Here is a 10,614-nt window from a genome sequence, read left to right as displayed (position 1 = left end):
CACAATCCCGCGAGAGGAAGCACTTTTGGAAGCGGGCAGGAAGCCAGAGTTGTTGCCGTAGATCAGGCGGTAAAAGAGAACGGAGCTTGGCGGCCATATTTGAAGTGGGTAAAAATCTGAAAAGCCGCGTTACCATGAGCACGCAGAGAGCCTTTTCTGGAGATTGAAAGGAAGTGGAAGAGCCAGGTTAGCTGTCATCGTAAGCTATCATCGTTTGTGATGGCGTAAACCTGGGTAATTTTCCTCTAATGTCGCGATTGTCCTCTGATTCGTCAGTTTACAAATAGCCTCAGAAAAGTCTTGGCTGTACTTGCAGAGGATTTTTCCCACTCAATGATGTTCGATTCTTTTGATTCTTATTCCTAGGTAAATTGTAATCGCAGGTCCAATGAAATTTGAGGGTAGTCTAGAGTCTGACAGAAATGAAGAGAAGGCAGCCGCTGGGAAATATTTTCCTCCCAGATAAAAAGACAAAGCTTCCAGAGACTTCACCTTTCCATTTTTTCTTTTGTAAGTGGGGTGGTGTGAGGACTGACCATGAGGGGACAAGTTTCGAGATGAAAAGCTCACGTGCAGGCCGGGCGCGGTGGCTCAGGCCTGTAATCCCAGCACTTTGGGAGGCCGAGGCGGGTGGATCACGAGGTCAAGAGATCGAGACTATCCTGGCCAACATGGTGAAACCCCATCTCTACTAAAAATACAAAAATTAGCCGAGCATTGTGGCGGGCGCCTGTAATCTCAGCTACTTGGGAGGCTGAGGCAGGAGAATCACTTGGATCCGGGAGGCAGAGGTTGCAGTGAGCCGGGATTGTGCCACTGCACTTCAGCCTGGCGACAGAGTGAGACTCCATCTCAAAAAAAAAAAAAAAAAAAAAAAAAAACAACTTACGTGCTGAAGATGGTTGAGGGCAAAGATAGAAAACACCCAAATACTTGATGATATCATTGAGCTAATGTACCATGCTTGGAACCGTCTATCTCCAGACTTTGTTGTGTAAGGTAATTAAAGGTCTTAGCAGGGTGCAGTGGCTCACGCCTGTAATCTTATCACTTTGGGAGGCCAAGGCTGGTGGATTACTAGGTCAAGAGATCGAGACCAGCCTGGCCAACATGGTGAAATCCCGTCTCTACTGAAAATACGACAAACAAAAAAACTAGCCGGGCGTGGTGGTGCGTACCTGTTGTCCCAGCTACTAGGGAGGCTGAGGCAGGAGAATTGCTTGAACCTAGGAGGTGGAGGTTGCAGTGAGCTGAGGTGGAGCCACTGCACTCCAGCCTGGGCGACAGAGTGAGACTCCATCTCAAAAAAAAAAAAGGAAAAAAAAAGATAATTAAAGGTCTTTACTGTTTAGACTCTAAATCTGTTGCTTGGGTGTTCTGTTTCTTGAAGTTAAAAGCATTCATCTCCAGGGAAAAAACTTACTGCTCAGAAAAGTGGAGTTGATTATATTTGAACCCTTATAAAAGTCTCTCAATATGCAGATTACTTTCTAAACAACAAACTATAGTTTCAGAAAGATACAATAACCTGAAATTATTTCAGTGACTGCTAATTTGGGACAATTATGAATGTACCTGACAGATACGGCAAAAATAGGCAAAGAAATATAATACTGATTTAGTAATAATTAATGGTATGAGCTAACACTTGCATATGTTGGGTGCTATTGTAAACATCAATAGATTTTCCATATCAATAGATTTTGATATGGAAACACTGATTTTTTTTTAGAGATTACTTTTAAAACTCAATACAATTAGAAGTAATTGCAAATATACAGCTACAGAACACTTGGCAGGGTGACTATCTTATGGTACACTGCTACTTTGGTGACCCCAAATGAACCAGGCTTCACAATATGTGCACCTTTAGGAGTTCTATTCTCTTGAGTCTGGTTGGCCCTGTAACTTGCTTTAATCAATAGTAGAATGCATTGGAAGTGATGTTATGCTAGTTTGGGACTATGCCTTAAGAAGGCCTGATAGCTTCTGCTTTTGCATTCAGGGGAAAGCCAGCTGCTGTGTTAGAATTTTGACTTCTCAGACTTACTGCCTGTGAAAAGCCCAACCAACCACTTGAAGAAGAACGGAGGTTTGGGCTAACAGCCTCAGTTGAACCCTCAGCCAGCAATCAACACCAGCTTTTGCCAGCCACGTGAAGAAGGCCATTTAAAACGTGGATTCTCCAGCCCATTGGAGCCACCTCAGGTGACTCCGTGTGGAGCAAAGAAAGGCTATTTGAGCCCACATTGCAAAATTACAGGCAAATAAATAAAATTATTGTGGTTTTAAGCCACTAAGTTTTGGAGTACTTTGTTGTTCAATAATAGATAGCTGAAATGTACAGGCAAACTTGGGAGATACTATGGGTTGGGTTCCAGACCACTACAATAAAGCCAATATCATAACAAAGTGAGTCACAGGGAGTTTTTTGTTTTGCAGTGCATATAAAAGTTATATTGGGCTGGGCGTGGTGGCTCAGGCCTGTAATCTCAGCACTTTGGGAGGCTGAGGCAGGTCGATCGCTTGAGCTCAGGAGTTTGACACCAACCTGGGTAACATGGTAAGACCCCATGTCTTAAAAAAAAAAAATTACTAGGCCAGGTGCAGTGGCTCATGCCTGTAATCCCACCACTTTGGGAGGCCGAGGAGGGTGGATCACCTGAGGTTGGGCGTTTGAGACCAGCCTGACCAACATGGAGAAACCCCATCTCTACTAAAAATACAAAATTAGCCAGGCTTGGTGGTGCATGCCTGTAATCTCAGCTATTTGGGAGGCTGAGGCAGGAGAATTGCTTGTACCTGGGAGGCGGAGGTTGCAGAGAGCCGAGATCGTGCCATTGTACTCTGGCCTGGGCAACAAGAGCGAAACTCCATGTGAAAAAAAAAAAAAAAAAGTGGCCAGGTGAGGTGGCTCATGCCTGTAATCCCAGCACTTTGGGAGGCCAAGGCCAGTGGATCACTTGAGGTCAGTACTTTGAGACCAGCCTGGCCAACATGGTGAAACCCATCTCTATTAAAAATATAAAAGTTAGCCAAGGATGGTGGTGGGCACCCGTAATCCCAGCTACTTGGGAGGTTGAGACAGGAGAATTGCTTGAACCTGGGAGGTGGAGGTTGCAGTGAGCCAAGATCGTGCCATTGCACTCCAGCCTGGGCAACAAGAGCAAAACTGCGTCTCAAAAAAAAAAAAAAAAAAAAAAGAAAAAGTTATGTTTACCCTATACTGCAGTCTCTTAAGTGTGCAATAACCTGTTTAAAAAACAATGTACATACCTTAATTTGAAAATATTTTATTACTTAAAAATGTTGACGATCATTTGAGCCTTCAGCAAGTCATATTTTTCCTTGATGTTGGTTGACTGATCAGGGTGGTGGTTGCTGAAGGTAGGGGTGGCCTAAAATAAGACAGTGAAATTTGCTCCATCAATTGACTGCACCTTTCATGAAAGATTTCTCTATAGCATGTGATGCTGTTTGATAGGATTTTACCCACAGTAGAATTTCTTTCAAAATTGGAGTTAGTCCTCTCACACCCTGCTGCTGCTTTGTCAATTAAGTTTATGTGATATTTTAAATCTTTTGTTGTCATTTCAACAATGTTCATAGCATCTTCACCAGGAGTAGATTTCTTCTCAAGAAACCACTTTCTTTGTCTAGAAGAAGCAACTCCTCATCGTTAAAGTTTTATCATGAGATTGTAGCAATTCAGTCACATCTTCAGGTTCCACCTCCAATTCTAGTTCTCTTGCTATTTCTACCACATCTGCGGTTACATCCCTCCATGAAGTCTTAGACCCCTCAACATCAACCATGAGGGTTGGAATCAACTTCTTCTAAACTCCTGTTAATGTTGATATTTTCACCTCCTCCCATGAATCACAAATGCTCTTAATGGCATCTAGGATGGTGAATCCTTTCCAAAATGTTTTCAATTTACTTTGCCCAGATCCATCATAGGAATTGCTATCTATGGCCGCCATAGCTTTACAAAATATATTTCTTAAATAATAGACTTGAAAGTCAAAAGTAGTTCTTGATCCACTGGCTATGGAAAATATTTTGTGTTAGCAGGCATGAAAACAACATTAATCTCCTTGTACATCTCGATCAGAGCTATAGAGTGACTAGGTGCACTATCAATGATCAGTATATATATATTTTTTAATGGAGACTGAGTCTTGCTGTGTTGCCTAGGCTGGTCTCGAACTCCTGGCCTCAAGTGATTTTCCTGCCTTGGTCTCCTTAAATGTTGCCTGTAATCTAGTGATTACAGGCATGAGCCACTGTGCCCAGCCTGCAATAATATTTTGATAGGAATCTTTTTTTCTGAGGGGTAGGTGTCAAGAGTGAGCTTAAATTATTCAGCGAACTGTAGGGTAAACAGATATGCTGTCATCCAGGCTTTGTTGTTCCCTTTATGGAAAACAGGCAGAGTAGATTTCGCATATATATATATAAAAATATATTTTTAAAGAGACAAGATCTCTCTCTGTTGCCCATACTGGAGTGCAGTGGCATGATCATGGCTCACCGTAGCCTTGACCTCCCAGGTTCAAGTGATCTTCCTGCCTCAGGCTCCTGAGTAACTGAGACTACATGTGCAACTAATTTTTGTGTTTTTTTGTAGAGATAGGGCTTTACCATGTTGCCCAGGCTGGTCTCAAACTCCTGGGCTCTAGTGATCTATGCAGCTACCTTGGTGTGTCCCAAAGTGTTGGGGGTTACAGGTGTGAGCCAGCATGCCTGTCTCGACAGTTTTTTTTTTTTTTTTAGCACTTTAAATGTATTATCCCACTGCCTTCTGGCATCCAAGGTTTCTGCTGAGAAAATGGCCAATAGTGTTTTTTTTTTTTCCCAGAGTGATTGGACTTCAGCTGATAGTGTTATTGAGGATCACTTGTACATTATGAGTTGCTTCTCTCTTGCTGCTGTCAAGATTCTCTGTCTTTCAACAGTTTGATTATAATGTGTCTCAGTGTGAGTCTCTTTGGATTTATTTTACTTGGAGTTTATTGAGATTCTTGGATTTGTAGATTAGCGTCTTTCATCAAATTTGGGAAGTTTTCAGCCATTTCTTCAAATAATCCTTTTGCCCCTTTCTCTATCTCCTCTTTGGGAATTGTAATGCGTATGTTGGTCTACTTAATGGTGTTCCACAAGTTCCTTTGTCTCTGTCAACTTTTTTTTTTTTTTTGGGATAGAGCCTCACTGTGTTGCCCAGGCTAGAGTGCAGTGACACAATCTTGGCTCACTGCAACCTCTGCCTCCCAGGTTCAAGCAATTTTCCTGCCTAAGCCTTCTGAGTAGTTGGGATTATAGGCACTCATCACCATGCCCAGCTAATTTTTGTATTTTTAGCAGAGATGAGATTTTGCCATGTTGGCCAGGCTGTTTTTGAACTCCTGACCTCAAGTGATCCTCCCGCCTTGACCTCCCAAAGTGCTGGGCTTACAGGCATGAGTCACCTCACTTGGCCTATCCACTTTTCTTTATTTTTCTTTATGCTCCTCAGATTTGAAAATTTCAACTGTCCTATTTTCAAGTTCACTGATTCTTCTGTGTTTGAGCTCCTCTAGTGAATTTTCATTTCAGTTATTGTGTCTTTCAGCTGTAGAATTTCTGTTTAGCTCCTTTTTACAATTTTTGTCCCTTTCTTGGTATTCTAATTTTGTTAATATACCATTTTCCTGATTTCCTTTAGTTTTTTGTCCACATTTTCTTTTAGCTGTTTGAGCAAATTTAAGATAATTGTTTTAAAGTCTTTGTTTGGTGAGTCTAATGTCTGAGTGTCCTCAGAAATGGTTTCTGCCAATTAATTTTACTCCTTTGAATGTGCCATGTTTTCCTGTTTCTTTGTATGCCTTGTAATTTTTGTAGTTTTGGTTGGAAATTAGACATTTGAAAAAACAGCTAACTCCCCTAGTCTTTGCAGATTGGCTCTATACTGGTACAGTTCTTCAACAATGAGCGAGGCTTGCTTTGGCCTAGGGATCAGCTGAGGTGAAGGCTTAAGGTCTTTTCAGGGCTTTTCTGACCAAGTGTCTTACCTGGGCATGTGTAACTTCCCAATTTCCCCATATACATGGCTGCTTTTGAATGTCTTATTTCCTAAAGAGTCTCAGTCCAGTTTCTCCTGGGGCCTTAGATGATCTACTGTATGTATCCACCCATAGTCTTTTACTCCATATGTCAGTGGGTCTGTAGTCTCCTTACAGCTTTCATGAGCAATGACTACCGCTTTTCTGAGACCTGAGGCCAGTCCTTTAGGTAACCCCCATATGTACACAATAATTTGCGAAAAGCTTTGCTCTTCTCCCTTCCATTTAAGGGAGGGAACTTGGAATTAGGCTGCTGCCTCTTCCAGACTAAGAGCACTGCCACATCAGGGAGGAGGAGGGGGCAAGGGCAAATAAAAACACCACAAAACTTTCTCAACATTTTGAAGGTGGGCATTCACTTGGTTACTGTAAACTTTTAACTGTTTTTTGGAGCTCTTACATGTTAGTTCAGCTAATTTCTGGTTGTTTTATGAAGTTTCTGTGGGATAATGAAAGCTTGGATTATCCCACCAAATGGTTGGATTATCCCACCCGACAAATGGTGGCTTTGTCGTCCACCATTTTGCTGACATCACATGAGCATCCATCTTGATAGAAGAAAAGAGCAAATTGGACCTTAAGTAAGTATAAGAAAAGAAATAAAAAGATAAGAGAAGAGGCTGGGCACGGTGGCTCACACCTGTAATCCCAGCACTTTGGGAGGCTGAGGTGGGCAGATCACCAGAGGTCGGGAGTTTGAGACCAGCCTGACCAACATGGAGAAATCCTGTCTCTACTAAAAATACAAAATTAGCGGGGCATGGTGGCACATGCATGTAATCCCAGCTACTCAGGAGGCTGAGGCAGGAGAATTGCTTGAACCCAGGAGATGGAGGTTGCAATGAGCCAAGATCACGCCATTGCACTCCAGCCTGGGCAACAGGAGTGAAACTCCATCTCAAAAAAAAAAAAAAAAAAAAAAAAAAAGACCAGGACTTCAAGACTAGCCTGGGCAACATAGTGAGATCTCATCTCTAAAAGAAATTTAGGGCTGGGCACAGTGGCTCGCACCTGTAATCCAGCACTTTGAGAGGCTGAGGCAGGCAGATCACAAGGTCAGGAGTTTGAGACCAGCCTGACCAACATGGCGAAACCCTATCTCTACTAAAAATACAAAAATTAGCTGGGCATGGTGGCCAGCACCTGTAATCCCAGCTACTTGGGAGGCTGAGGCAGGAGAATTTCTTGAACCCAGGAGGCAGAGGTTGCAGTGAGGTGAGATCGTGCCTTGCACTCCAGCTGGGGCGACAAGAGCAAGACTCCGTCTCAAAAAAAAAAAAGAGAAATAATCTATATTTTGATTATTGTGGTAGTTACGTAGGTGAATACATTTATCAAAACTCAGCAAACTATTCATTTAAATGGGCACATTTTATGTAAGTTATACATGAATAAATTTTATTCATAAGTAAAAGAACAGTTTACAGAGGCCACTGCCCTGTCAAAATAGTACATTTGTCTCTATTAATATATTTTGAGTGAAAAAATTTAAAAAGCTTATTCTGTGGGTAATTACTTTGTTTTTTCACCTGGTGTGGATATTTAATCTTTGGTGCTTTATGAGAGAAATGAATAAAGTTATTAGGTAGTTGTGATGAGAGAGATCATGTCTAAGAATATGTCAGGGATGGTTTCATAGAGGAAACCATTTTTAATCTTGGCCTTAATTAATAGATACAGAGAAAGAAAGATAAAAATAAAGAAAATAGCATGGCATTCCAAGCAGAATGAACAATAAAGGAAAACAGTATTGCCTTTTGCAAAAATACACTGTTTTTTTTTTTTTGAGGGACTTTGAGTTTTCATTGTAATATCACATCTCCATATTAAAGACCTAAGTGTAATTTTTGGTCATTAATTATGCACGGATGATTTCTCCCTATGCAGAATGCTGTTTGTGCTTAATCAGGCAATCCTTTAAAAGATACGATCTCTAGGGATTTGCTATTTAAGAAGTGGAATTAGCTACATTACAATTAAATAATTCCTGTTACAGTACCATGTAAAAGTTCATTCATCCATTCAACATTTATTTATTCTGTAAAATATTTATTGAGTGCCCATTATATATTTGGTACTATTCTAGGCAGTAGAGATACACATAAGTCAATATTTATCTCTCATGGGGCCTAATATTATTTTTTTCTTTATTATTACACTTTAAGTTCTAGGGTACATGTGCATAATGTGCAGGTTTGTTACATATGTATACATGTGCCCTGTTGGTTTGCTGCACCCATTAACCCATCACGTCATTTACATTAGGTATTTCTCCTAATGCTATTCCTCCCCCATCCTCCCACTCCAAGACAGGCCCCAGTGTGTGATGTTCCCCACCCTGTGTCCAAGTGTTCTCATTGTTCTATTTCCACCTATGAGTGAGTGAGAACATGCAGTATTTGGTTTTCTGTCCTTGTGATAGTTTGCTGAGAATGATGGTTTCCATCTTCATCCATGTTGCTACAAAGGACATGAAGTCATCCTTTTTTATGGCTGTATAGTATTCCATGGTGTATATGTGCTACATTTTCTTAATCCAGTCTGTCATTGATGGACATATGGGTTGGTTCCAAGTCTTTGCTATTGTGAATAGTGCCACAATAAACATTTGTGTGCATGTGTCTTTATAGCAGCATGATTTATAATCCTTTGGGTATATACCCAGTAATGGGATCACTGGGTCAAATGGTATTTCTGGTTCTAGATCCTTGAGGAATCGCCACACTGTCTTCCAAAATGGTTGAACTAGTTTACACTCACACCAACAGTGTAAAAGCATTCCTATTTCTCCACATCCTCTCCAGCACCTGTTGTTTCCTGACTTTTTAATAATTGCCATTCTAACTGGTGTGAGATGGTATCTCACTGTGGTTTTGATTTGTATTTCTCTGATGACCAGTGATGATGAGCATTTTTTCATGTGTCTGTTGGGTGCATAAAGGTCTTCTTTTGAAAAGTGTCTGTTCATATCCTTTGCCCACTTTTTGATGGGGTTGATTTTTTCTTGTAAATTTGTTTAAGTTATTTGTGGATTCTGGATATTAGCCCTTTGTCAGATGGGTAGATTGCAAAATTTTCTCCCATTCTGTAGGTTGCCTGTTCACTCTGATGGTGGTTTCTTTTGCTGTGCAGAAGCTCTTTAGTTTAATTATATCCCATTTGTCTATTTTGGCTTTTGTTGCCATTGCTAATATTCCTAAATTATATTTAATTTCAAACATTCTAAGACATCACTCTCTAATGAATGTAAAACCACTTTTGTTAGAGAGTATGATACCAGTAGTTCTATTTAATCTTCCTTTTAAACAAATATATATTTATTTTAAAACGTGGGTTTTTAATTATTAGGTTAAATTTTCAGCACTGTGTTTAATAATCCGGGATACCAAAAAAAAAAAGCCTGAGGAATTTATAGTCTAGATATGGAGAAAATACCTATACATGACATGATTAAAGTACTTTTAAGTAGAGTGTGCAATGAAATTTGAGGTAACAAAATACAGGGTAACTGTGAGGGTGAAATTGACATGGAGTCACAACAGTCAGGGGACATTTATGACGGAAGAGTGTTGGTGAGATTTTGATTGGTGCTTCCAGGCAGAGGGAGCAAGACAGCAGGCCTGGAAGCAGTGATGAGTGGGGTATGTGGAGGACACTGTGAAGACTGGTCTGCAATAAATTTTAACCTGTAATTCCTTTATAAAGATTTCCACGTAGGAAATTAATCACAGTTATATTCACAGAGGTTAATTACAGTGTTATTTAAAATGATGAAAATTGGCCAGATGTGGTGGCTCATGCCTGCAATCCCAGCACTTTGAGAGGCCGAGGCAGGTGGATCACCTGAGGTCAGGAGTTCGATACCAGCCTGACCAATATGGTGAAACCCCGTCTCTACTGAAAATACAAAAATTAGCTGGGTGTGGTGGCATGTGCCTGTAGTCCCAGCTACTCAGGAGGCAGAGACAGGATAATTGCTTGAACCCAGGAGGTGGAGGTTGCAGTGAGCCTAGATCACACCACTGCACTCCAACCTGGGCAATAGAGGGAGACTCTGTCTCAAAAAAACACCAAAAAAGATGAAAATTGGAGGGAAGTGATGACACCTTTGACTGTTGTGTGACACTGATTTCTCTCGTATTCGTACTGGCTGATCCTGAGGTGAGTCAAAAAAAGACAAAAATGTATAAAAATAAAGAAAAATAAATAAAATGATTAAAAATGGAAACAACCTACATTTTAATCAATAGGGGAATAGAAATGACTTAGGCTGTATTCATTCAATAGAACAATATGTAGCCATTTCAAAAAATGTTTTTGATAACAAGGTGGTAAAATGTCCATGATGAAATATAAATGTTCATAATTATGTAAAAGAAGCAGAATATAAAATTGTAAGTATATTATGATGCTAATTTTGTGAAAATGAAAAAAATTCATATCTTAGAAAAAATCCTGGAAGAAAATACTCCAAGCATTTTATTTATTTTAATATTATTTATTTATTTATTTT

General features: G+C 40.3%; 1 non-coding gene across 1 annotated transcript; it reads left to right on the top strand.

Annotated features, from left to right (window-relative positions):
- The first annotated feature begins 10,191 nt into the window (after window positions 1-10,191).
- LOC112629600 lies at window positions 10,192-10,260 on the top strand. Its single transcript, XR_003120690.1, has one exon. It is a non-coding gene; the product is annotated as a small nucleolar RNA SNORD41 (small nucleolar RNA).
- Window positions 10,261-10,614: the final 354 nt, after the last annotated feature.

Source organism: Theropithecus gelada, chromosome 7b (assembly GCF_003255815.1).
Source record: "Theropithecus gelada isolate Dixy chromosome 7b, Tgel_1.0, whole genome shotgun sequence".
In the NCBI taxonomy this organism is placed as follows: Eukaryota; Metazoa; Chordata; class Mammalia; order Primates; family Cercopithecidae; genus Theropithecus; species Theropithecus gelada.
The sequence above is the reverse complement of the archived record's forward strand: the minus strand, read 5'-3'. Positions and strand labels throughout refer to the sequence as shown.